A 25,000-nucleotide genomic window follows, 5' to 3' on the forward strand; every position below is an offset into this window, starting at 1 on the left:
CTGTGAGGAGAGGAGGGATGCAGCCAAGAAAGCAATCAGGGCTCGAGGCAAGGGATGCATCAAGGATAGCAATCATGTTGTGAGGCGAGATTCCAAAGGCTAAACGTGAGAGGCTGCAGGGTCGACTCAGAGAGGTCTATGCATGTGAGAGGCTGAAAGCAAGGTCAACTCGGAGCGGTCTATGCATCGGGCGCGCTTGGGGCGACTACCAGTGCCAACCCCTTATCCCGCGACGCGTCCGACAAAGAGAACGTTCCAAGGCGGCAGAGGAGGTTACCAGCCGAAGGATGCAGTAGCAATAACAGGTATAGTTCCGCGGCGGCCGAGAAGACTCACCGCATAGGAATCGGGATGCGAGGCGAGGGATGCGGCGGGAAGGCCCCGACGGCTAAACGGAAGAGGCTGCAGGGCCGCCTCGGAATGGTCCAAGCATCGGACGCGATTGGGACGACTACCAGTGCCAACCCCTTATCCCGCGATGCGTCCGATACACAGATAGTTCCAAGGCGGCCGAGGAGCCTCACCGCATATCAATCGGGGTGCGAGGCGAGGGATGGGGCGGGAAGGCCCCAACGGCTAGACGGAAGAGGCTTCAGGGCCACCTCGGAATGCTCCAAGCATCGGACGCGCTTGGGGCGACTACCAGTGCCAACCCCTTATCCCGCGATGCGTCCGATACACAGATGGTTCCAAGGCGGCCGAGGAGCCTCACCGCATAGCAATCGGGGGTGCGAGGCGAGGGATGGGGCGGGAAGGCCCCAACGGCTAGACGGAAGAGGCTTCAGGGCCGCCTCGGAATGGTCCAAGCATCGGACGCGCTTGGGGCGACTACCAGTGACAACCCCTCATCCCGCGATGCGTCCGATACGAAGATGGTTCCAAGGCGGCCGAGGAGCCTCACCGCATAGCAATCGGGGTGCGAGGTGGGGGATGCGGCGAGATGGCCCCAACGGCTAGACGGAAGAGGCCACAGGGCCGCGTCGGAATAGTCCAAGCATCGGACGCGCTTGGGGCGACTACCAGTGACAACCCCTTATCCCGCGATGCGTCCGATACGAAGATAGTTCCAAGGCGGCCGAGGAGCCTCACCGCATAGCAATCCGGGTGCGAGGTGGGGGATGCGGCGAGATGGCCCCAACGGCTAGACGGAAGAGGCTGCAGGGCCGCCTCGGAATAGTCCAAGCATCGGACGCGCTTGGGGCGACTACCAGTGACAACCCCTTATCCCGCGATGCTTCCGATACGAAGACAGTTCCAAGGCGGCCGAGGAGCCTCACCGCATAGCAATGGGGGTGCGAGGTGAGGGATGCGGCGAGATGGCCCCAACGGCTAGACGGAAGAGGCCACAGGGCCGCCTCGGAATAGTCCAAGCATCGGACGCGCTTGGGGCGACTACCAGTGACAACCCCTTATCCCGCGATGCATCCGATACGAAGATAGTTCCCAGGCGGCCGAGGAGCCTCACCGCATAGCAATCGGGGTGCGAGGCGAGGGATGCGGCGAGATGGCCCCAAAGGGTAGACGGAAGAGGCTGCGGGGCCGCCTCGGAATAGTCCAAGCATCGAACGCGCTTGGGGCGACTACCACTGCCAACCCCTTATCCCGCGATGCGTCCGATACACAGATAGTTCCGAGGCGGCCGAGGAGCTGGGGGATGCGGCGAGATGGCCCCAACGGCTAGACGGAAGAGGCTGCAGGGCCGCCTCGGAATAGTCCAAGCATCGGACGCGCTTGGGGCGACTACCAGTGACAACCCCTTATCCCGCGATGCGTCCGATACACAGATAGTTCCGAGGCGGCCAAGGAGCCTCACCGCATAGCAATCGTGGTGCGAGGTGGGGGATGCAGCGAGATGGCCCCAACGGCTAGACGGAAGAGGCTGCAGGGCCGCCTCGGAATGGTCCAAGCATCGGACGCGCTTGGGGCGACTACCACTGCCAACCCCTTATCCCGCGATGCGTCCGATACACAGATAGTTCCAAGTCGGCCGAGGAGCCTCACCGAATAGCAATCGGGGTGCGAGGCGAGGGATGCGGCGAGAAAGCCCCAACGGCTAGAGGGAAGAGGCTTCAGGTCCGCCTCGGAATGGTCCAAGCATCGGACGCGCTTGGGGCGACTACCAGTGACAACCCCTTATCCCGCGACGCGTCCGATACACAGATAGTTCCAAGGCGGCCGAGGAGCCTCACCGCATAGCAATCGGGGTGCGAGGCGAGGGATGCGGCGAGAAGGACCCAACGGCTAGACGGAAGAGGCTTCAGGGCCGCCTCGGAATGGTCCAAGCATCGGACGCGCTTGGGGCGACTACCAGTGACAACCCCTTATCCCGCGACGCGTCCGATACACAGATAGTTCCAAGGCGGCCGAGGAGCCTCACCGCATAGCAATCGGGGTGCGAGGCGAGGGATGCGGCGAGAAGGACCCAACGGCTAGACGGAAGAGGCTTCAGGTCCGCCTCGGAATGGTCCAAGCATCGGACGCGCTTGGGGCGACTACCAGTGACAACCCCTTATCCCGCGACGCGTCCGATACACAGATAGTTCCAAGGCGGCCGAGGAGCCTCACCGCATAGCAATCGGGGTGCGAGGCGAGGGATGCGGCGAGAAGGACCCAACGGCTAGACGGAAGAGGCTTCAGGGCCGCCTCGGAATGGTCCAAGCATCGGACGCGCTTGGGGCGACTACCAGTGACAACCCCTTATCCCGCGATGCGTCCGATACACAGATAGTTCCAAGGCGGCCGAGGAGCCTCACCGCATAGCAATCGGGGTGCGAGGCGAGGGATGCGGCGAGAAGGACCCAACGGCTAGACGGAAGAGGCTTCAGGGCCGCCTCGGAATGGTCCAAGCATCGGACGCGCTTGGGGCGACTACCAGTGACAACCCCTTATCCCGCGACGCGTCCGATACACAGATAGTTCCAAGGCGGCCGAGGAGCCTCACCGCATAGCAATCGGGGTGCGAGGCGAGGGATGCGGCAAGAAGGACCCAACGGCTAGACGGAAGAGGCTTCAGGGCCGCCTCGGAATGGTCCAAGCATCGGACGCGCTTGGGGCGACTACCAGTGACAACCCCTTATCCCGCGACGCGTCCGATACACAGATAGTTCCAAGGCGGCCGAGGAGCCTCACCGCATAGCAATCGGGGTGCGAGGTGAGGGATGCGGCGAGAAGGACCCAACGGCTAGACGGAAGAGGCTTCAGGTCCGCCTCGGAATGGTCCAAGCATCGGACGCGCTTGGGGCGACTACCAGTGACAACCCCTTATCCCGCGACGCGTCCGATACACAGATAGTTCCAAGGCGGCCGAGGAGCCTCACCGCATAGCAATCGGGGTGCGAGGCGAGGGATGCGGCGAGAAGGACCCAACGGCTAGACGGAAGAGGCTTTAGGGCCGCCTCGGAATGGTCCAAGCATCGGACGCGCTTGGGGCGACTACCAGTGACAACCCCTTATCCCGCGACGCGTCCGATACACAGATAGTTCCAAGGCGGCCGAGGAGCCTCACCGCATAGCAATCGGGGTGCGAGGCGAGGGATGCGGCGAGAAGGACCCAACGGCTAGACGGAAGAGGCTTCAGGGCCGCCTCGGAATGGTCCAAGCATCGGACGCGCTTGGGGCGACTACCAGTGACAACCCCTTATCCCGCGATGCGTCCGATACACAGATAGTTCCAAGGCGGCCGAGGAGCCTCACCGCATAGCAATCGGGGTGCGAGGCGAGGGATGCGGCGAGAAGGACCCAACGGCTAGACGGAAGAGGCTTCAGGGCCGCCTCGGAATGGTCCAAGCATCGGACGCGCTTGGGGCGACTACCAGTGACAACCCCTTATCCCGCGACGCGTCCGATACACAGATAGTTCCAAGGCGGCCGAGGAGCCTCACCGCATAGCAATCGGGGTGCGAGGCGAGGGATGCGGCGAGAAGGACCCAACGGCTAGACGGAAGAGGCTTCAGGGCCGCCTCGGAATGGTCCAAGCATCGGACGCGCTTGGGGCGACTACCAGTGACAACCCCTTATCCCGCGACGCGTCCGATACACAGATAGTTCCAAGGCGGCCGAGGAGCCTCACCGCATAGCAATCGGGGTGCGAGGCGAGGGATGCGGCGAGAAGGACCCAACGGCTAGACGGAAGAGGCTTCAGGGCCGCCTCGGAATGGTCCAAGCATCGGACGCGCTTGGGGCGACTACCAGTGACAACCCCTTATCCCGCGACGCGTCCGATACACAGATAGTTCCAAGGCGGCCGAGGAGCCTCACCGCATAGCAATCGGGGTGCGAGGCGAGGGATGCGGCGAGAAGGACCCAACGGCTAGACGGAAGAGGCTTCAGGGCCGCCTGGGAATGGTCCATGCATCGCACGCGCTTGGGGCGACTACCAGTGACAACCCCTTATCCCGCGACGCGTCCGATACACAGATAGTTCCAAGGCGGCCGAGGAGCCTCACCGCATAGCAATCGGGGTGCGAGGCGAGGGATGCGGCGAGAAGGACCCAACGGCTAGACGGAAGAGGCTTCAGGGCCGCCTCGGAATGGTCCAAGCATCGGACGTGCTTGGGGCGACTACCAGTGACAACCCCTTATCCCGCGACGCGTCCGATACACAGATAGTTCCAAGGCGGCCGAGGAGCCTCACCGCATAGCAATCGGGGTGCGAGTCGAGGGATGCGGCGAGAAGGACCCAACGGCTAGACGGAAGAGGCTTCAGGGCCGCCTCGGAATGGTCCAAGCATCGGACGCGCTTGGGGCGACTACCAGTGACAACCCCTTATCCCGCGATGCGTCTGATACACAGATAGTTCCAAGGCGGCCGAGGAGCCTCACCGCATAGCAATCGGGGTGCGAGGCAAGGGATGCGGCGAGAAGGACCCAACGGCTAGACGGAAGAGGCTTCAGGGCCGCCTCGGAATGGTCCAAGCATCGGACGCGCTTGGGGCGACTACCGTTGCCAACCCCTTATCCCGCGATGCGTCTGATACACAGATAGTTCCGAGGCGGCCGAGGAGCCTCACCGCATAGCAATCGGGTTGCGAGGCAGATTATTGGGAAGGGAACCCCCTGGGATGCGGCTCAAGCAGTGCCCAAAGGGACTGGAATGCGGAATCACATCGAGAGACCCAAATGCTATACGAGGGCTCAAATCGAATTATCGATTTGGCCACGACATGGACGCATCGGAACGACTACCTTTGCCGAACCACTCGCAATTGCATCCATACCGAAACCAATAGACATTTCCGTTAGAGCCCTCGCATAGCATTCGGGAATCTCGCATGCCCCTCTAAATCGACCAATGCTGGCGCTCAACGAAAATCCGAGCGCTACCACCGTTCGAGCGCCAGCATTGGTCGAGTTAGAGGGGCACGGGGGAGAATGCTCCAGTCAACACCTCCCCTATATAAGTTATTTGTCCGATTCTCGCACAACCGTAGTCTGCCTCGTCGAATCAAACAACGGTCCCAGATTCCGACTTCCGTTCCGTAGAGACCCAAAAGCTAGATGGAGGCTCGCAAGAAAGAGAGTCGGCGCATAGCAATCGGGTTTCTCGAACGTTTAGGGACCGAGCTCACTTGCGGATAGGGCAAAATCCGCCAAGCAACCCAAAAGCTAGACGGGGGCTCGAATCGAATCGCCTAGGCGGCCACAACAACGACGTGTTGGATCGACTACCAGTGCCAAACCATTCAGCAAGACTAGTCTGTGTCGAGGCCGGATAGAGATTCTCAGAGAGCGCCCGTATAGCATTTAGGAGACCTGCCGCGTCCCTCACACTCGACAAATGGTGGTGCACGTTTATAAATCCGAGCGATCCCAACCCTTTCAAGCACCAACATCGGTCGAGATAGAGGGGCACGGAGGGGGCTGCGTGAGACAACACAGTCCCCTATATAAGTTATTTGTCCGATTCTCACACATCCGAAGAATGGTCATCAAATCGGACAACAGCCCAAACTTCCGACTTCCGTCCCAGAAAGCCCAAGAGCTATCTAAAACGTTCATGGCCGGAACTCGATCGCGGCTATACCAGTCCGCCAAGCAACCCAAAAGCTAGACTGGAGCTCTAGTCGAATCACCTCTGTGGCCATTGCAAGGACGTGTTGGAGCGACTACCATTGCCGAACCATTCCGCAGGTCGAGTCCATACCAAGGCCGCATAGAGATTCACGATGAGCTCCTGCATAGCAATCAGGAGACTTGCCGTGTCCATCACAATCGATAAATCCTGGTGCAAGATTTTTGCATCCGAGCGCTCCAACCAGTCGAGCACCAGCATCAATCGACATAAACGGGCACGGGGGGAGGATGCTCGAGAACACTACCTCCCCTATATAAGTTATTTGTCCGATTCTCAAGCAGCCGAAGTCTGGTCATCGAATCGGGTCAAAGACCACAACTTCCGACTTTACCCACAATGCAAGTCATCGAATCGAACATCGGCCCCCGAGTCGGACTCCATGCGTATGTCAGGTCATCGGACCCAAATTCCGCCTTCCTGCGCATGGCGGGCCATCAATATCAACTCGGTCATCGGACCCAAACTCCGCCTTTCTGCGCATGGCACGCCTTCAAATCGGTCATCGGACCCAAATTCCGCCTTCCTGTGCATGGCGGGCCATCAACATCAACTCGGTCATCGGACCCAAATTCCGCCTTTCTGCGCATGGCACGCCATCAACTCGGTCATCGGACCCAAATTCCGCCTTCCTGCGCATGGCAGGTCATCGGACACAAATTCAGACCTCGCCAATATGCCTACGTATCGAATCGGTCATCGGACCCAACTTCCGACTTCATCCATACTGTAGGGTCTTTGAGGTTGGCGCGGTGCGCTCAACCCGGGGAGTCGACCCATCGAAGCATACACCTCCCCTATATAAGCTATTTGTCCGATTCCCACACCTGTGTAGTTTGCACCTCTGACCAGGACATCGACCCCAACTTCCGAACTCGACTGCAACGACGGCACCAGCGCCTTGGTGCGCACCTTGCGACGCACAGTCCCAACATTCGCCTTCCTGCACATGGCAGGTCATCGGACCCAAATTCCGACCTCGCGAGTATGCCTACATATCGAATCGGTCATCGGACACAACTTCCGACTTCATCCATACCGTAGGGTCTTTGAGGTTGGCGCGGTGCGCTCAACCCGGGGAGTCGACCCAACGAAGCATACACCTCCCCTATATAAGCTATTTGTCCGATTCCCACACCTGTGTAGTTTGCACCTCCGATCAGGACATCGACCCCAACTTCCGAACTCGCCTGCAACGACCGAACCAGCGCCTTGGTGCGCACCTTGCAACGCACAGTGCCAACATTCGCCTTCCTGCACATGGCAGGTCATCGGACCCAAATTCCGACCTCGCGAGTATGCCTACATATCGAATCGGTCATCGGACCCAACTTCCGACTTCATCCATACCGTAGGGTCTTTGAGGTTGGCGCGGTGCGCTCAACCCGGGGAGTCGACCCAACGAAGCATACACCTCCCCTATATAAGCTATTTGTCCGATTCCCACACCTGTGTAGCTTGCACCTCCGATCAGGACATCGACCCCAACTTCCGAACTCGACTAAAAAGACCGCACCAGCACCTTGGTGTGCACCTTGCAACGCACAGTGCCAACATTCGCCTTCCTGCACATGGCAGGTCATCGGACCCAAATTCCGACCTCATGAGCATACCTACTAATCGAATCGGTCATCGGACCCAACTTCCGACTTCATCCATACCGTAGGGTCTTTGAGGTTGGCGCGGTGCGCTCAACCTGGGGAGTCGACCCATCGAAGCATACACCTCCCCTATATAAGCTATTTGTCCGATTCCGACACCTGTGTAGTTTGCACCTCCGCTCAGGACATCGACCCCAACTTCCGAACTCGCCTGCAACGACCGAACCAGCGCCTTGGTGCGCACCAAAAGTGCGCACTTTTGGAGGGCACTTTTGTGCGCTCCAAAGGTGCGCACTTTTGGAGGGCACTTTTGTGCGCTCCAAAGGTGCGCACTTTTGGAGGGCACTTTTTGGAGGGCACTTTTGTGCGCTCCAAAGGTGCGCACTTTTGGAGGGCACTTTTTGGAGGGCACTTTTCTGCGCTCCAAAGGTGCGCACTTTTGGAGGGCACTTTTTGGAGGGCACTTTTCTGCGCTCCAAAGGTGCGCACTTTTGGAGGGCACTTTTTGGAGGGCACTTTTCTGCGCTCCAAAGGTGCGCACTTTTGGAGGGCACTTTTTGGAGGGCACTTTTCTGCGCTCCAAAGGTGCGCACTTTTGGAGGGCACTTTTGTGCACTCCAAAGGTGCACACTTTTGGAGGGCACTTTTTGGAGGGCACTTTTCTGCACTCCAAAGGTGCGCACTTTTGGAGGGCACTTTTTGGAGGGCACTTTTGTGCGCTCCAAAGGTGCGCACTTTTGGAGGGCACTTTTTGGAGGGCACTTTTGTGCGCTCCAAAGGTGCGCACTTTTGGAGGGCACTTTTGTGCACTCCAAAGGTGCGCACTTTTGGAGGGCACTTTTCCTGCGCTCCAAAGGTGCACACCTAGGTGAGCACCTTCGACCACACCTTGTAGCACACCAAACTCTGACTTTCGACTTCATCCGCAATGCAGGGTCTTTGAGGTTGGCGCAATGCGCACAACCAGGGGAGTCGACCCATCAAACCCAACACCTCCCCTATATAAGCTATTTGTCTGATTCTCATACATGCGTAGCCTGCAGGAGCAATTAGGACATCGACCCCAACTTTCGGCTTCTAAACGAAAACAAGGTCTTTGAGGTTGGTGTAATGCGAACAACTAGGGGAGTCAACCCATCAAACCCAACACCTCCCCTATATAAGCTATTTGTCTGATTCTCATACATGTGTAGTCTACAGGAGCAATTAGGACATCGACCCCAACTTTTGACTTCTTAACGAAAACAAGGTCTTTGAGGTTGACGTAATGCGCACAACCAGGGGAGTCGACCCATCAAACCCAACACCTCCCCTATATAAGCTATTTGTCCGATTCTCATACATGTGTAGCCTACAGGAGCCATTAGGACATTGACCCCAACTTTTGACTTCTTAACGAAAACAAGGTCTTTGAGGTTGGCGTAATGCGCACAACCAAGGGAGTTGACCCATCAAACCCAACACCTCCCCTATATAAGCTATTTGTCTGATTCTCATACATGTGTAGCCTGCAACAACGATTAGGACATCCACCCCAACTTCTGAATTCGTCTGCGTTGACCGCACCAAAGGTGCACGCCTTGGTGCTCACCAAAATCCGACTTCCGACTTCTTCTGCTATGCGGGGTCTTTGAGGTTGGCGCAGTGCGCACAACCAGGGGAGTCAACCCACCGAATGCAACACCTCCCCTATATAAGCTATTTGTCTGATTCTCATACATGCGTAGACTGCAGCAATGATTAGGACATCCACCCCAACTTTTGACTTCTTAAACAAGACAGGGTCTTTGAAGTTGGTGCAGTGCACACAACCAGGGGAGTCGACCCATCAAACGCAACACCTCCCCTATATAAAGCTATTTGTCCGATTCTCATACGTGTAGTCTGCAGCAGCGATTAGGACATCGACCCCAACTTCCGAATTCGTTTGCATTGACCGCACCAAAGGTGCACGCCTTGGTGTGCACCTTGGAGTGCACTTTGGTGCTCACCTCGGTGCACACTTTGGTGTGCACCTCGGTGTGCACCAAAGGTGCGCACCTTGGAGCGCACCAAAGGTGTACACTTTGGAGCGCACCACATAGGGTCTTTGAGAGGTTGGCGCAGTGCGCACACCAAGGTGGGTGTTGAGGTGCGTGCCGAGGTGGGTGGGTGCTAGGGTGCGCTCCATGGTGGGTGCCAGGGTGGGTGCGTGCTAGGGTGGATTCCAAAGAGGGTCATAGGGTGGGTGCCAAGGTGGGTTGGTGATATAGTGGGTTCAAAGGTGGGTACTAGGGTGGGTTCCAAGGTGGGTCACAAGTTGGGTGCCAGGATGCGTGGGTGTTAGGTTGGGTGCCAAGGTGGGCTCCTGCGTGGGTGGGTGCTAGGGTGGGTTTCAAGGTGGACGCGAGGGCGGGTGCCAAGGTGGGTAACAAGTTGGGTGTTAGGATGGGTGAGTGCTAGAGTGGGTGCCAAGGTGGGTGGGTGCTAAGGTGGATGCCAAGGTGGTTCACAGGGTGGGTGGGTTCTAGGGTGAGTTCCAAGGTGGGTCACAGGTTTAGTGCTAGGGTGCGTGTCAAGGCGGGTGTCGAGGTGCCTGGGTGCTAGGGTGTGGATGCCAATGTGGGTCATAGGGTGGGTACTAGGGTGGGCTGCAATGTGGGTGCCAAGGTGGGTAACATGCTCGGTTGGTTCTAAATTGGGTGTCAGGGTGGGTGTGCACCCACCTTGCCCGAGGTGGGTGCCAAGGTGCCAGTGTGGGTGGGTGCTAAGGTGGATGCCAAGGTGGGTGAGAAGGTGGGTGATAGGTTGAGTGGTAGGATGGGTGGGTGCCAAGATGGGTCACAGGGTGGGTGCAAGGGTGGGTAGGTGCTAGGGTTGGTGTCAGGGTGGGTGGGTGCTAGGTTGGGTTCCAAGGTGGGTGCGAGGGTGAGTGTCAAGGTGGGTCACAGGTTAGGTGCTAGGATGGGTGAGTGCTAGGGTGCAAAGGTGCCAGGGTGGGTGCTAGGATGGGTCGATGCTAGGGTGAGTGGCAAGGTGGGTCCACAAGTGTCAAGGTGGGTGCCGAGGTGGGTGCCAACTTGGGTTCCAAGGTGGGTGCCAAGTGGGCGACTGCTATGGTGGATGCCAAGGTGGGTCACGGGGTGGGTGCCAAGTTGCTAGGTTGTGTTCCAAGGTGGGTGCCAACGTGGCTGCTAGGGTGCGTGGGTTAAAGGGTGTGTCACAACGTGGGTGCCAGGATGGGTGCGCACCCACACTGGCCAAGACGGGTGCAAGGTTGGGTTCCAAGCCCGGTCACAGGCTGGGTGCTAGGATGGGTGGGTGCCAAGGTGGGCACCAGGGTGGGTGCACCCACCCTGGCCAAGGTGGGTCACGGGGTGGGTCCTAGGGTGGGTAACGGGGTGGGTACTAAGGTGCGTGCCAAGGTGGGTCATGGGGTGGGTGCCAAGGTGGGCACCAGGGTGGGTGTGCACCAACCCTAGCCAGGGTAGGTCACGGGGTGGTTGTCGGGGTGGGCGTCAAGGAGCCAAGGTGGGTGGCAAGTAGCCAAGTTGCGTGCCAAGGTGGGTGTCGGGGTGGGTGCCAAGGATCCAAGGTGGGTGCCAAGGAACCAAGGTGGGTGTCTGGGTGGGTGCCGAGGTGGGAGCCAGGGTGGGTCCCAAGGTGAGTGCAAAGGTGGGTGCCAGGGTCAAGGTGAGTGCCAATGTGGGTTCCAAGGTGCCAGGGTCAGGGTGAGTGCCAATGTGGGTTCAAAGGTGCTAAGTTGGGTGCGAGGTTGGGTGCGAGGGTGGGTGGGTGCCAAGGTGTGCTAGGTGGAAGCCCGGGTGGGTCGGCATCCCATGGGTGTCGAGTTGGGTGCCTGATGGGTGCTTCTTGTCAAGTTTTAGTCGTCGGGACTCATTTCGAGCCTTAGAGGTCGTTTCTTGTCCGGTTGCCCTGTCTTCGACCTGGGAACCCAATTTTGGTCCTCGGGTCCCATTTTTTTTTGTCTCGCATCCCACTTTTGGCCTGTGGCCTTTTCGGGGTCGATTCTCGTTTTGGGCATCAGAGCATGTTTCTTCTCCTAAAACCCAATATTTGTTTATTAAGTCTCGGAACACATTTTTGTTCTCGTGGACCCATCATGGGTCTTGGAACGCATTTGTGGTCCTTGGGTCCCATTTTGCATCCCGAAACTTGTGTTTTGGTGCTTGATCCCTATTTTGGGTGCCCACCTTGCACCAAGTGCGCACCCGGGGCAAACCGAGCGCCTTGGTGCACCGGGGCAAGATCGAGCGTGCACCCGAGGCGCCCCGAACATGCACCAAGGTGCACTCGGCCCACATGTGAGCGCAGGTCGTTGCGCCCGAGGTGGTGTGTGGGCACCGCGTTGCAGACGGGACACTGCACGCACACGACGCCCCGTCCAGGTGCACGCACGTAGGCCGGGCCGGGTGCACACCCGACGCCCTAGCAAGGTGCGCGCACCCGGGCAGGGCTCACACTTGGCGAACGGGGCGCACTTCGCGAGGGAGGGTGTGCACCTCGACGGGGGTGGGTGGCCGGGGTGGATTCGCACGTGGGTCGCGGTTTGCTAAGTACACACTGCGACAAGCTCATAACGGGTGCGATCATACCAGCGTTAGTGCACCGGATCCCATCAGAACTCCGCAGTTAAGCGCGCTTGGGCCGGAGTAGTACTGGGATGGGTGACCTCCCGGGAAGTCCCGGTGTTGCACCCTTTTTTAGTTTTTCGCCGGGCGTCGCAATGCTATTTGAATAAACCTTTTGCCCGTTTGCGTTCTCGTCGGGGCCGGGCCGGGCCGGGGTGCGCTGCCCGCACTACCGCGCGCGCGGGGGGCGACACCGAGCGCGCACCCGAGGCGCCCCGAGCACACAGGCCACGGTGCAACCCGGGCGTTGTGCGCGCACCCCGGTGCGCCCGAGGTGCTGCGCGCGCACCCAGGTGAAATCGGTGTGCACCTCGGCCAGTGCGCGCTCGGTCGAGTCGCGCACGTTGGCCAAGGTGCACGGTGATGTTTCTTACTCTAAGGTTCCGCACCAGACGCCCGGGACAGGTGAGCGAAGCTGGGCGGGGCCGGGTGCGCGGCCGGGGCAGGTGCACGCAGCTGGAGAGAGCTTTGGAGCACACCAGAGGTGCGCACCTTGGAGCACACTTCGGAGCGCACCAATGATGCGCTCCATTCAAAAGTTTCCTGAAAAGGCAAAAAAAGTTGAGATTATAGAATTTCCCACTTGAGAGATTGTAAAAAAAAAAAATTTAAAATGAAGGAAACGCGGGTGCCAAGGTGTGCGCGCCCGGGTGCGCAGCCCAGCCAAGGTGTGCGCACCAAGGCGCCCACCCTGGCGAAGGTGCACGCAAGGTGCGCACCCGAGGCAAACCGGACAATTAACCCAACTTTCGACTTCGCGCGCACCTGCGCACCTTGGAGCGCACTTCGGAGCGCTCCTTGTTGCGCACCAATCTTGGGCACCTCGGAGTGCACCATGGCGCCCACCAAGGTGCGCACCCGGGGCAAACCGAGCTCCGACTTCGTGCGCACCTTGGAGCGCACGAAAGGTGCGCACCATGGCGCCCACCAAGGTGCGCAGCCCAGCCAAGGCGTGCGCATCAAGGTGCGCACCCTGGCGAAGGTGCGCACCCGGGGCAAACCGAGCTCCGACTTCGTGCGCACCTTGGAGCGCACAAAGGGTGCGCAACCCAGCCAAGGAGTGCGCACCCCGGGCAAACCGAGCTCCGAATCGTGCGCACCTTGGAGCACACTTCGGAGCCCTCCTTGGTGCGCACCGATGTTGCGCACCTCGGAGCGCACCCGGGGAAAACAATGCAATTAACCCGACTTTCGACTTCGTGGGCACCTCGGAGCGCTCTCGGGTTCGCACCTCGGAGCACACCGAGGTGCGCACCTTTGATGCGCTGCCTTCACCAATTTCCAGAAAAGGCAAGAAAACATTGAGAAGGTGTGCGCACCGAGGTGCCCACCCTGGCGAAGGTGCACGCGAGGTGCGCACCCGGGGCAAACCGGGCTCCGACTTCGTGCACGCCATGCTGCGCACCTTGGAGGGCCATGGTGCGCACCTTGGAGCACACTTCGGAGCGCTCAATGGTGCCCAACCCAGCCAAGGTGCCCACCGCGGCGAAGGTGCACGCGAGGTGCGCACCCGGGGCAAACCGGGCTCCGACTTCGTGCACGCCGCACCTTGGAGCACACTTCGGAGCGCTCCTTGGTGCGCACCAGGGCGCGCAACCCAGCCGAGGTGCCCACCCCGGCGAAGGTGCACGCGGGGTGCGCACCCGAGGCAAACCGGGCTCCGACTTCGTGCACGCCATGGTGCCCACCGCGGCGAAGGTGCACGCGAGGTGCGCACCCGGGGCAAACCGGGCTCCGACTTCGTGCACGCCGCACCTTGGAGCACACTTCGGAGCGCTCCTTGGTGCGCACCAGGGCGCGCAACCCAGCCGAGGTGCCCACCCCGGCGAAGGTGCACGCGAGGTGCGCACCCGGGGCAAACCGGGCTCCGACTTCGTGCACGCCATGGTGCCCACCGCGGCGAAGGTGCACGCGAGGTGCGCACCCGGGGCAAACCGGGCTCCGACTTCGTGCACGCCGCACCTTGGAGCACACTTCGGAGCGCTCCTTGGTGCGCACCATGGTGCCCACCAGGGCGCGCAACCCCGCCGAAGGTGCACGCGAGGTGCGCACCCGAGGCAAACCGGGCTCCGACTTCGTGCACGCCGCACCTTGGAGCACACTTCGGAGCGCTCCTTGGTGCGCACCAGGGCGCGCAACCCCGCCGAAGGTGCACGCGAGGTGCGCACCCGGGGCAAACCGGGCTCCGACTTCGTGCACGCCATGGTGCGCACCAGGGTGCCCACCGCGGCGAAGGTGCGCACCCGGGGCAAACCGGGCTCCGACTTCGTGCACGCCGCACCTTGGAGCACACTTCGGAGCGCTCCTTGGTGCGCACCAGGGCGCGCAACCCAGCCGAGGTGCCCACCCCGGCGAAGGTGCACGCGAGGTGCGCACCCGGGGCAAACTGGGCTCCGACTTCGTGCACGCCATGGTGCCCACCGCGGCGAAGGTGCGCACCCGGGGCAAACCGGGCTAGGACTTCGTGCACGCCGCACCTTGGAGCACACTTCGGAGCGCTCCTTGGTGCGCACCATGGTGCCCACCAGGCCGCGCAACCCAGCCAAGGTGTGCGCACCAAGGTGCACGCGAGGTGCGCACCCGGGGCAAACCGGGGTCCGGCTTCGTGCACGCCGCACCTTGGAGCACACATCGGGGCGCTCCCGGGTTCGCACCGGCGTTGCGCACCGTGGTGGGCACCTCGGAGCGCACCGTGGTGGGCACCTCGGAGCACACCAAGGTGGGCAGCGAGGTGCGCACCTTTGATGCGATGCCTTCACTAATTTCCATAAAAGGCAAAAAAAAACGAGATTTTAAAATTTCCGTTTTGAAAGATAGTGAGAAAAAGGGAATGCTGGTGCCATCTTGAGCCCGCCCTGGTGCGCAGCCCAGCCAAGGTGTGCGCACCAAGGTGCCCACCCTGGCGAAGGTGCGCGCCCGGGCAATTAACCCAACTTCCAACTTCGCGCGCGCCAGGGTGGGAGCGCACCCAACAACCGGGCCTGGGAAGAGCCAATGCGAGAAACCCCACCAAACGCTCTGACAAAAAAAGAGGGGGCGCTCCAGTAACCCCGCTTCGGAGCGCACCCTGGGCAAACCCAGCCAGGGTGCCCACCCCGGCCAAGGTGCAGGCGAGGTGCGCACCCGGGGCAAACCGGGCTCCGACAACGTGCACGCCGCACCTTGGAGCACACTTCGTAGCGCTCCCGGGTGCGCACCTCAGAGCACACCAAGGTGGGCAGCGAGGTGCGCACCTTTGATGCGCTGCCTTCACTAATTTCCAGAAAAGGCAAAAAAAAGAGGAGATTTTAAAATTTCCGTTTTGAAAGATAGTGAAAAAAACGGAACGCGGGTGCCATCTTGAGCCCGCCCTGGTGCACAGCCCAGGTAAGGTGCCCACCCTGGCAAAGGTGCGCACCCGGGCAATTAACCCTACTTCCGACTTCGTGCGCGCCAGGGTGGCAACCGGGCCTGGGAAGAGCCAATGCGAGAAACCCCACCAAACGCTCCGACAAAAAAAGAGGCGGCGCTCCAATAACCCCGCTTCGGAGCGCAGCCGGGGCAAACCCAGCCAAGGTGCCCACCCCGACGAAGGTGCACGCGAGGTGCGCACCCGGGGCAAACCGGGCTCCGACAACGTGCACGCAGCACCTTGGAGCACACTTCGAAGCACTCCCGGGTGCCCACCGGCGTTGCGCACCGTGGTGGGCAGCGAGGTGCGCACCTTTGATGCGCTGCCTTCACTAATTTCCAGAAAAGGCAAAAAAAAATGAGATTTTAAAATTTCCGTTTTGAAAGATAGTGAAAAAAACGGAACGCGGGTGCCATCTTGAGCCCGCCCTGGTGCGCAGCCCAGGCAAGGCATGCGCACCAAGGTGCCCACCCGCGGTGCACGCCCGGGGCAAACCGGGCTCCGACTTCGTGCAGGCCGCACCTTGGAGCACACTTCGGAGCGCTCCTTGGTGCGCACCATGGTGCCCACCAGGGCGCACCCGGGGCAAACCGGGCTCCGACTTCGTGCACGCCGCACCTTGGAGCACACATCGGAGCGCTCCCAGGTTCGCACCAGCGTTGCGCACCTTTGATGCGCTGCCTTCACTAATTTCCAGAAAAGGCAAAAAAAAACGATATTTTAAAATTTCCGTTCTGAAAGATAGTGAAAAAAACGGAACGCGGGTGCCATCTTGAGCCCTTCCTGGTGCGCAGCCCAGGCAAGTTGTGCGCACCAAGGTGCCCACCCTGGCGGAGGTGCGCGCCCGGGGCAAACCGGGCTCCGACTTCGTGCACTGCATGGTGCCCACCAAGGCGCGCAACCCAGCCAAGGTGCCCACCGCAGCGAAGGTGCACGCGAGGTGCGCACCCGAGGTGCACACCCGGGGCAAACCGAGCTCCGACTTCGTGCACGCCGCACCTTGGAGCACACTTCAGAGCGCTCCTTGGTGCGCACCAGGGCGCGCAACCCAGCCAAGGTGCTCACCCCGGCGAAGGTGCACGCGAGGTGCGCACCCGGGGCAAGCCGGGCTCGGACTTCGTGCACGCCGCACCTTGGAGCACACATCGGAGCGCTCCCGGGTTCGCACCAGCATTGCGCACCTTTGATGCGCTGCCTTCACTAATTTCCAGAAAAGGCAAAAAAAAAAAAAAAACGAGATTTTAAAATTTCCGTTTTGAAAGATAGTGAAAAAAACGGAACGCGGGTGCCATCTTGAGCCCGCCCTGGTGTGCAGCCCAGGCAAGTTGTGCGCACCAAGGCACCCACCCTGGCCAAGGTGGGTCACGGGGTGGGTCCTAGGGTGGGTAACGGGGTGGGTACTAAGGTGCGTGCCAAGGTGGGTCATGGGGTGGGTGCCAAGGTGGGCACCAGGGTGGGTGTGCACCAACCCTAGCCAGGGTAGGTCACGGGGTGGTTGTCGGGGTGGGCGTCAAGGAGCCAAGGTGGGTGGCAAGTAGCCAAGTTGCGTGCCAAGGTGGGTGTCGGGGTGGGTGCCAAGGATCCAAGGTGGGTGCCAAGGAACCAAGGTGGGTGTCTGGGTGGGTGCCGAGGTGGGAGCCAGGGTGGGTCCCAAGGTGAGTGCAAAGGTGGGTGCCAGGGTCAAGGTGAGTGCCAATGTGGGTTCCAAGGTGCCAGGGTCAGGGTGAGTGCCAATGTGGGTTCAAAGGTGCTAAGTTGGGTGCGAGGTTGGGTGCGAGGGTGGGTGGGTGCCAAGGTGTGCTAGGTGGAAGCCCGGGTGGGTCGGCATCCCATGGGTGTCGAGTTGGGTGCCTGATGGGTGCTTCTTGTCAAGTTTTAGTCGTCGGGACTCATTTCGAGCCTTAGAGGTCGTTTCTTGTCCGGTTGCCCTGTCTTCGACCTGGGAACCCAATTTTGGTCCTCGGGTCCCATTTTTTTTTGTCTCGCATCCCACTTTTGGCCTGTGGCCTTTTCGGGGTCGATTCTCGTTTTGGGCATCAGAGCATGTTTCTTCTCCTAAAACCCAATATTTGTTTATTAAGTCTCGGAACACATTTTTGTTCTCGTGGACCCATCATGGGTCTTGGAACGCATTTGTGGTCCTTGGGTCCCATTTTGCATCCCGAAACTTGTGTTTTGGTGCTTGATCCCTATTTTGGGTGCCCACCTTGCACCAAGTGCGCACCCGGGGCAAACCGAGCGCCTTGGTGCACCGGGGCAAGATCGAGCGTGCACCCGAGGCGCCCCGAACATGCACCAAGGTGCACTCGGCCCACATGTGAGCGCAGGTCGTTGCGCCCGAGGTGGTGTGTGGGCACCGCGTTGCAGACGGGACACTGCACGCACACGACGCCCCGTCCAGGTGCACGCACGTAGGCCGGGCCGGGTGCACACCCGACGCCCTAGCAAGGTGCGCGCACCCGGGCAGGGCTCACACTTGGCGAACGGGGCGCACTTCGCGAGGGAGGGTGTGCACCTCGACGGGGGTGGGTGGCCGGGGTGGATTCGCACGTGGGTCGCGGTTTGCTAAGTACACACTGCGACAAGCTCATAACGGGTGCGATCATACCAGCGTTAGTGCACCGGATCCCATCAGAACTCCGCAGTTAAGCGCGCTTGGGCCGGAGTAGTACTGGGATGGGTGACCTCCCGGGAAGTCCCGGTGTTGCACCCTTTTTTAGTTTTTCGCCGGGCGTCGCAATGCTATTTGAATAAACCTTTTGCCCGTTTGCGTTCTCGTCGGGGCCGGGCCGGGCCGGGGTGCGCTGCCCGCACTACCGCGCGCGCGGGGGCGACACCGAGCGCGCACCCGAGGCGCCCCGAGCACACAGGCCACGGTGCAACCCGGGCGTTGTGCGCGCACCCCGGTGCGCCCGAGGTGCTGCGCGCGCACCCAGGTGAAATCGGTGTGCACCTCGGCCAGTGCGCGCTCGGTCGAGTCGCGCACGTTGGCCAAGGTGCACGGTGATGTTTCTTACTCTAAGGTTCCGCACCAGACGCCCGGGACAGGTGAGCGAAGCTGGGCGGGGCCGGGTGCGCGGCCGGGGCAGGTGCACGCAGCTGGAGAGAGCTTTGGAGCACACCAGAGGTGCGCACCTTGGAGCACACTTCGGAGCGCACCAATGATGCGCTCCATTCAAAAGTTTCCTGAAAAGGCAAAAAAAGTTGAGATTATAGAATTTCCCACTTGAGAGATTGTAAAAAAAAAAAATTTAAAATGAAGGAAACGCGGGTGCCAAGGTGTGCGCGCCCGGGTGCGCAGCCCAGCCAAGGTGTGCGCACCAAGGCGCCCACCCTGGCGAAGGTGCACGCAAGGTGCGCACCCGAGGCAAACCGGACAATTAACCCAACTTTCGACTTCGCGCGCACCTGCGCACCTTGGAGCGCACTTCGGAGCGCTCCTTGGTGCGCACCAATCTTGGGCACCTCGGAGTGCACCATGGCGCCCACCAAGGTGCGCACCCGGGGCAAACCGAGCTCCGACTTCGTGCGCACCTTGGAGCGCACGAAAGGTGCGCACCATGGCGCCCACCAAGGTGCGCAGCCCAGCCAAGGCGTGCGCATCAAGGTGCGCACCCTGGCGAAGGTGCGCACCCGGGGCAAACCGAGCTCCGACTTCGTGCGCACCTTGGAGCGCACAAAGGGTGCGCAACCCAGCCAAGGTGTGCGCACCCCGGGCAAACCGAGCTCCGAATCGTGCGCACCTTGGAGCACACTTCGGAGCCCTCCTTGGTGCGCACCGATGTTGCGCACCTCGGAGCGCACCCGGGGAAAACAATGCAATTAACCCGACTTTCGACTTCGTGGGCACCTCGGAGCGCTCTCGGGTTCGCACCTCGGAGCACACCGAGGTGCGCACCTTTGATGCGCTGCCTTCACCAATTTCCAGAAAAGGCAAGAAAACATTGAGAAGGTGTGCGCACCGAGGTGCCCACCCTGGCGAAGGTGCACGCGAGGTGCGCACCCGGGGCAAACCGGGCTCCGACTTCGTGCACGCCATGCTGCGCACCTTGGAGGGCCATGGTGCGCACCTTGGAGCACACTTCGGAGCGCTCAATGGTGCCCAACCCAGCCAAGGTGCCCACCGCGGCGAAGGTGCACGCGAGGTGCGCACCCGGGGCAAACCGGGCTCCGACTTCGTGCACGCCGCACCTTGGAGCACACTTCGGAGCGCTCCTTGGTGCGCACCAGGGCGCGCAACCCAGCCGAGGTGCCCACCCCGGCGAAGGTGCACGCGGGGTGCGCACCCGGGGCAAACCGGGCTCCGACTTCGTGCACGCCATGGTGCCCACCGCGGCGAAGGTGCACGCGAGGTGCGCACCCGGGGCAAACCGGGCTCCGACTTCGTGCACGCCGCACCTTGGAGCACACTTCGGAGCGCTCCTTGGTGCGCACCAGGGCGCGCAACCCAGCCGAGGTGCCCACCCCGGCGAAGGTGCACGCGAGGTGCGCACCCGGGGCAAACCGGGCTCCGACTTCGTGCACGCCATGGTGCCCACCGCGGCGAAGGTGCACGCGAGGTGCGCACCCGGGGCAAACCGGGCTCCGACTTCGTGCACGCCGCACCTTGGAGCACACTTCGGAGCGCTCCTTGGTGCGCACCATGGTGCCCACCAGGGCGCGCAACCCCGCCGAAGGTGCACGCGAGGTGCGCACCCGGGGCAAACCGGGCTCCGACTTCGTGCACGCCGCACCTTGGAGCACACTTCGGAGCGCTCCTTGGTGCGCACCAGGGCGCGCAACCCCGCCGAAGGTGCACGCGAGGTGCGCACCCGGGGCAAACCGGGCTCCGACTTCGTGCACGCCATGGTGCGCACCAGGGTGCCCACCGCGGCGAAGGTGCGCACCCGGGGCAAACCGGGCTCCGACTTCGTGCACGCCGCACCTTGGAGCACACTTCGGAGCGCTCCTTGGTGCGCACCAGGGCGCGCAACCCAGCCGAGGTGCCCACCCCGGCGAAGGTGCACGCGAGGTGCGCACCCGGGGCAAACCGGGCTCCGACTTCGTGCACGCCATGGTGCCCACCGCGGCGAAGGTGCGCACCCGGGGCAAACCGGGCTAGGACTTCGTGCACGCCGCACCTTGGAGCACACTTCGGAGCGCTCCTTGGTGCGCACCATGGTGCCCACCAGGCCGCGCAACCCAGCCAAGGTGTGCGCACCAAGGTGCACGCGAGGTGCGCACCCGGGGCAAACCGGGGTCCGGCTTCGTGCACGCCGCACCTTGGAGCACACATCGGGGCGCTCCCGGGTTCGCACCGGCGTTGCGCACCGTGGTGGGCACCTCGGAGCGCACCGTGGTGGGCACCTCGGAGCACACCAAGGTGGGCAGCGAGGTGCGCACCTTTGATGCGATGCCTTCACTAATTTCCATAAAAGGCAAAAAAAAACGAGATTTTAAAATTTCCGTTTTGAAAGATAGTGAGAAAAAGGGAATGCTGGTGCCATCTTGAGCCCGCCCTGGTGCGCAGCCCAGCCAAGGTGTGCGCACCAAGGTGCCCACCCTGGCGAAGGTGCGCGCCCGGGCAATTAACCCAACTTCCAACTTCGCGCGCGCCAGGGTGGGAGCGCACCCAACAACCGGGCCTGGGAAGAGCCAATGCGAGAAACCCCACCAAACGCTCTGACAAAAAAAGAGGGGGCGCTCCAGTAACCCCGCTTCGGAGCGCACCCTGGGCAAACCCAGCCAGGGTGCCCACCCCGGCCAAGGTGCAGGCGAGGTGCGCACCCGGGGCAAACCGGGCTCCGACAACGTGCACGCCGCACCTTGGAGCACACTTCGTAGCGCTCCCGGGTGCGCACCTCAGAGCACACCAAGGTGGGCAGCGAGGTGCGCACCTTTGATGCGCTGCCTTCACTAATTTCCAGAAAAGGCAAAAAAAAGAGGAGATTTTAAAATTTCCGTTTTGAAAGATAGTGAAAAAAACGGAACGCGGGTGCCATCTTGAGCCCGCCCTGGTGCACAGCCCAGGTAAGGTGCCCACCCTGGCAAAGGTGCGCACCCGGGCAATTAACCCTACTTCCGACTTCGTGCGCGCCAGGGTGGCAACCGGGCCTGGGAAGAGCCAATGCGAGAAACCCCACCAAACGCTCCGACAAAAAAAGAGGCGGCGCTCCAATAACCCCGCTTCGGAGCGCAGCCGGGGCAAACCCAGCCAAGGTGCCCACCCCGACGAAGGTGCACGCGAGGTGCGCACCCGGGGCAAACCGGGCTCCGACAACGTGCACGCAGCACCTTGGAGCACACTTCGATGCACTCCCGGGTGCCCACCGGCGTTGCGCACCGTGGTGGGCAGCGAGGTGCGCACCTTTGATGCGCTGCCTTCACTAATTTCCAGAAAAGGCAAAAAAAAATGAGATTTTAAAATTTCCGTTTTGAAAGATAGTGAAAAAAACGGAACGCGGGTGCCATCTTGAGCCCGCCCTGGTGCGCAGCCCAGGCAAGGCATGCGCACCAAGGTGCCCACCCGCGGTGCACACCCGGGGCAAACCGGGCTCCGACTTCGTGCAGGCCGCACCTTGGAGCACACTTCGGAGCGCTCCTTGGTGCGCACCATGGTGCCCACCAGGGCGCACCCGGGGCAAACCGGGCTCCGACTTCGTGCACGCCGCACCTTGGAGCACACATCGGAGCGCTCCCAGGTTCGCACCAGCGTTGCGCACCTTTGATGCGCTGCCTTCACTAATTTCCAGAAAAGGCAAAAAAAAACGATATTTTAAAATTTCCGTTCTGAAAGATAGTGAAAAAAACGGAACGCGGGTGCCATCTTGAGCCCTTCCTGGTGCGCAGCCCAGGCAAGTTGTGCGCACCAAGGTGCCCACCCTGGCGGAGGTGCGCGCCCGGGGCAAACCGGGCTCCGACTTCGTGCACTGCATGGTGCCCACCAAGGCGCGCAACCCAGCCAAGGTGCCCACCGCAGCGAAGGTGCACGCGAGGTGCGCACCCGAGGTGCACACCCGGGGCAAACCGAGCTCCGACTTCGTGCACGCCGCACCTTGGAGCACACTTCAGAGCGCTCCTTGGTGCGCACCAGGGCGCGCAACCCAGCCAAGGTGCTCACCCCGGCGAAGGTGCACGCGAGGTGCGCACCCGGGGCAAGCCGGGCTCGGACTTCGTGCACGCCGCACCTTGGAGCACACATCGGAGCGCTCCCGGGTTCGCACCAGCATTGCGCACCTTTGATGCGCTGCCTTCACTAATTTCCAGAAAAGGCAAAAAAAAAAAAAAAACGAGATTTTAAAATTTCCGTTTTGAAAGATAGTGAAAAAAACGGAACGCGGGTGCCATCTTGAGCCCGCCCTGGTGTGCAGCCCAGGCAAGTTGTGCGCACCAAGGCACCCACCCTGGCCAAGGTGGGTCACGGGGTGGGTCCTAGGGTGGGTAACGGGGTGGGTACTAAGGTGCGTGCCAAGGTGGGTCATGGGGTGGGTGCCAAGGTGGGCACCAGGGTGGGTGTGCACCAACCCTAGCCAGGGTAGGTCACGGGGTGGTTGTCGGGGTGGGCGTCAAGGAGCCAAGGTGGGTGGCAAGTAGCCAAGTTGCGTGCCAAGGTGGGTGTCGGGGTGGGTGCCAAGGATCCAAGGTGGGTGCCAAGGAACCAAGGTGGGTGTCTGGGTGGGTGCCGAGGTGGGAGCCAGGGTGGGTCCCAAGGTGAGTGCAAAGGTGGGTGCCAGGGTCAAGGTGAGTGCCAATGTGGGTTCCAAGGTGCCAGGGTCAGGGTGAGTGCCAATGTGGGTTCAAAGGTGCTAAGTTGGGTGCGAGGTTGGGTGCGAGGGTGGGTGGGTGCCAAGGTGTGCTAGGTGGAAGCCCGGGTGGGTCGGCATCCCATGGGTGTCGAGTTGGGTGCCTGATGGGTGCTTCTTGTCAAGTTTTAGTCGTCGGGACTCATTTCGAGCCTTAGAGGTCGTTTCTTGTCCGGTTGCCCTGTCTTCGACCTGGGAACCCAATTTTGGTCCTCGGGTCCCATTTTTTTTTGTCTCGCATCCCACTTTTGGCCTGTGGCCTTTTCGGGGTCGATTCTCGTTTTGGGCATCAGAGCATGTTTCTTCTCCTAAAACCCAATATTTGTTTATTAAGTCTCGGAACACATTTTTGTTCTCGTGGACCCATCATGGGTCTTGGAACGCATTTGTGGTCCTTGGGTCCCATTTTGCATCCCGAAACTTGTGTTTTGGTGCTTGATCCCTATTTTGGGTGCCCACCTTGCACCAAGTGCGCACCCGGGGCAAACCGAGCGCCTTGGTGCACCGGGGCAAGATCGAGCGTGCACCCGAGGCGCCCCGAACATGCACCAAGGTGCACTCGGCCCACATGTGAGCGCAGGTCGTTGCGCCCGAGGTGGTGTGTGGGCACCGCGTTGCAGACGGGACACTGCACGCACACGACGCCCCGTCCAGGTGCACGCACGTAGGCCGGGCCGGGTGCACACCCGACGCCCTAGCAAGGTGCGCGCACCCGGGCAGGGCTCACACTTGGCGAACGGGGCGCACTTCGCGAGGGAGGGTGTGCACCTCGACGGGGGTGGGTGGCCGGGGTGGATTCGCACGTGGGTCGCGGTTTGCTAAGTACACACTGCGACAAGCTCATAACGGGTGCGATCATACCAGCGTTAGTGCACCGGATCCCATCAGAACTCCGCAGTTAAGCGCGCTTGGGCCGGAGTAGTACTGGGATGGGTGACCTCCCGGGAAGTCCCGGTGTTGCACCCTTTTTTAGTTTTTCGCCGGGCGTCGCAATGCTATTTGAATAAACCTTTTGCCCGTTTGCGTTCTCGTCGGGGCCGGGCCGGGCCGGGGTGCGCTGCCCGCACTACCGCGCGCGCGGGGGCGACACCGAGCGCGCACCCGAGGCGCCCCGAGCACACAGGCCACGGTGCAACCCGGGCGTTGTGCGCGCACCCCGGTGCGCCCGAGGTGCTGCGCGCGCACCCAGGTGAAATCGGTGTGCACCTCGGCCAGTGCGCGCTCGGTCGAGTCGCGCACGTTGGCCAAGGTGCACGGTGATGTTTCTTACTCTAAGGTTCCGCACCAGACGCCCGGGACAGGTGAGCGAAGCTGGGCGGGGCCGGGTGCGCGGCCGGGGCAGGTGCACGCAGCTAGAGAGAGCTTTGGAGCACACCAGAGGTGCGCACCTTGGAGCACACTTCGGAGCGCACCAATGATGCGCTCCATTCAAAAGTTTCCTGAAAAGGCAAAAAAAGTTGAGATTATAGAATTTCCCACTTGAGAGATTGTAAAAAAAAAAAATTTAAAATGAAGGAAACGCGGGT

General features: G+C 61.1%; 3 non-coding genes across 3 annotated transcripts; all 3 read left to right on the plus strand.

The window, feature by feature from the left end:
- Positions 1-12,252: 12,252 nt before the first annotated feature.
- LOC131864334 (5S ribosomal RNA) lies at positions 12,253-12,371 on the plus strand. Its single transcript, XR_009363166.1, has one exon. It is a non-coding gene; the product is annotated as a 5S ribosomal RNA (ribosomal RNA).
- Positions 12,372-18,287: 5,916 nt separating this feature from the next.
- LOC131864335 (5S ribosomal RNA) lies at positions 18,288-18,406 on the plus strand. Its single transcript, XR_009363167.1, has one exon. It is a non-coding gene; the product is annotated as a 5S ribosomal RNA (ribosomal RNA).
- Positions 18,407-24,321: 5,915 nt separating this feature from the next.
- On the plus strand, positions 24,322-24,440 carry LOC131864336 (5S ribosomal RNA). Its single transcript, XR_009363168.1, has one exon. It is a non-coding gene; the product is annotated as a 5S ribosomal RNA (ribosomal RNA).
- The last annotated feature ends 560 nt before the right edge of the window (positions 24,441-25,000 follow it).

Source organism: Cryptomeria japonica, unplaced genomic scaffold (assembly GCF_030272615.1).
Source record: "Cryptomeria japonica unplaced genomic scaffold, Sugi_1.0 HiC_scaffold_83, whole genome shotgun sequence".
NCBI lineage: Eukaryota > Viridiplantae > Streptophyta > Pinopsida > Cupressales > Cupressaceae > Cryptomeria > Cryptomeria japonica.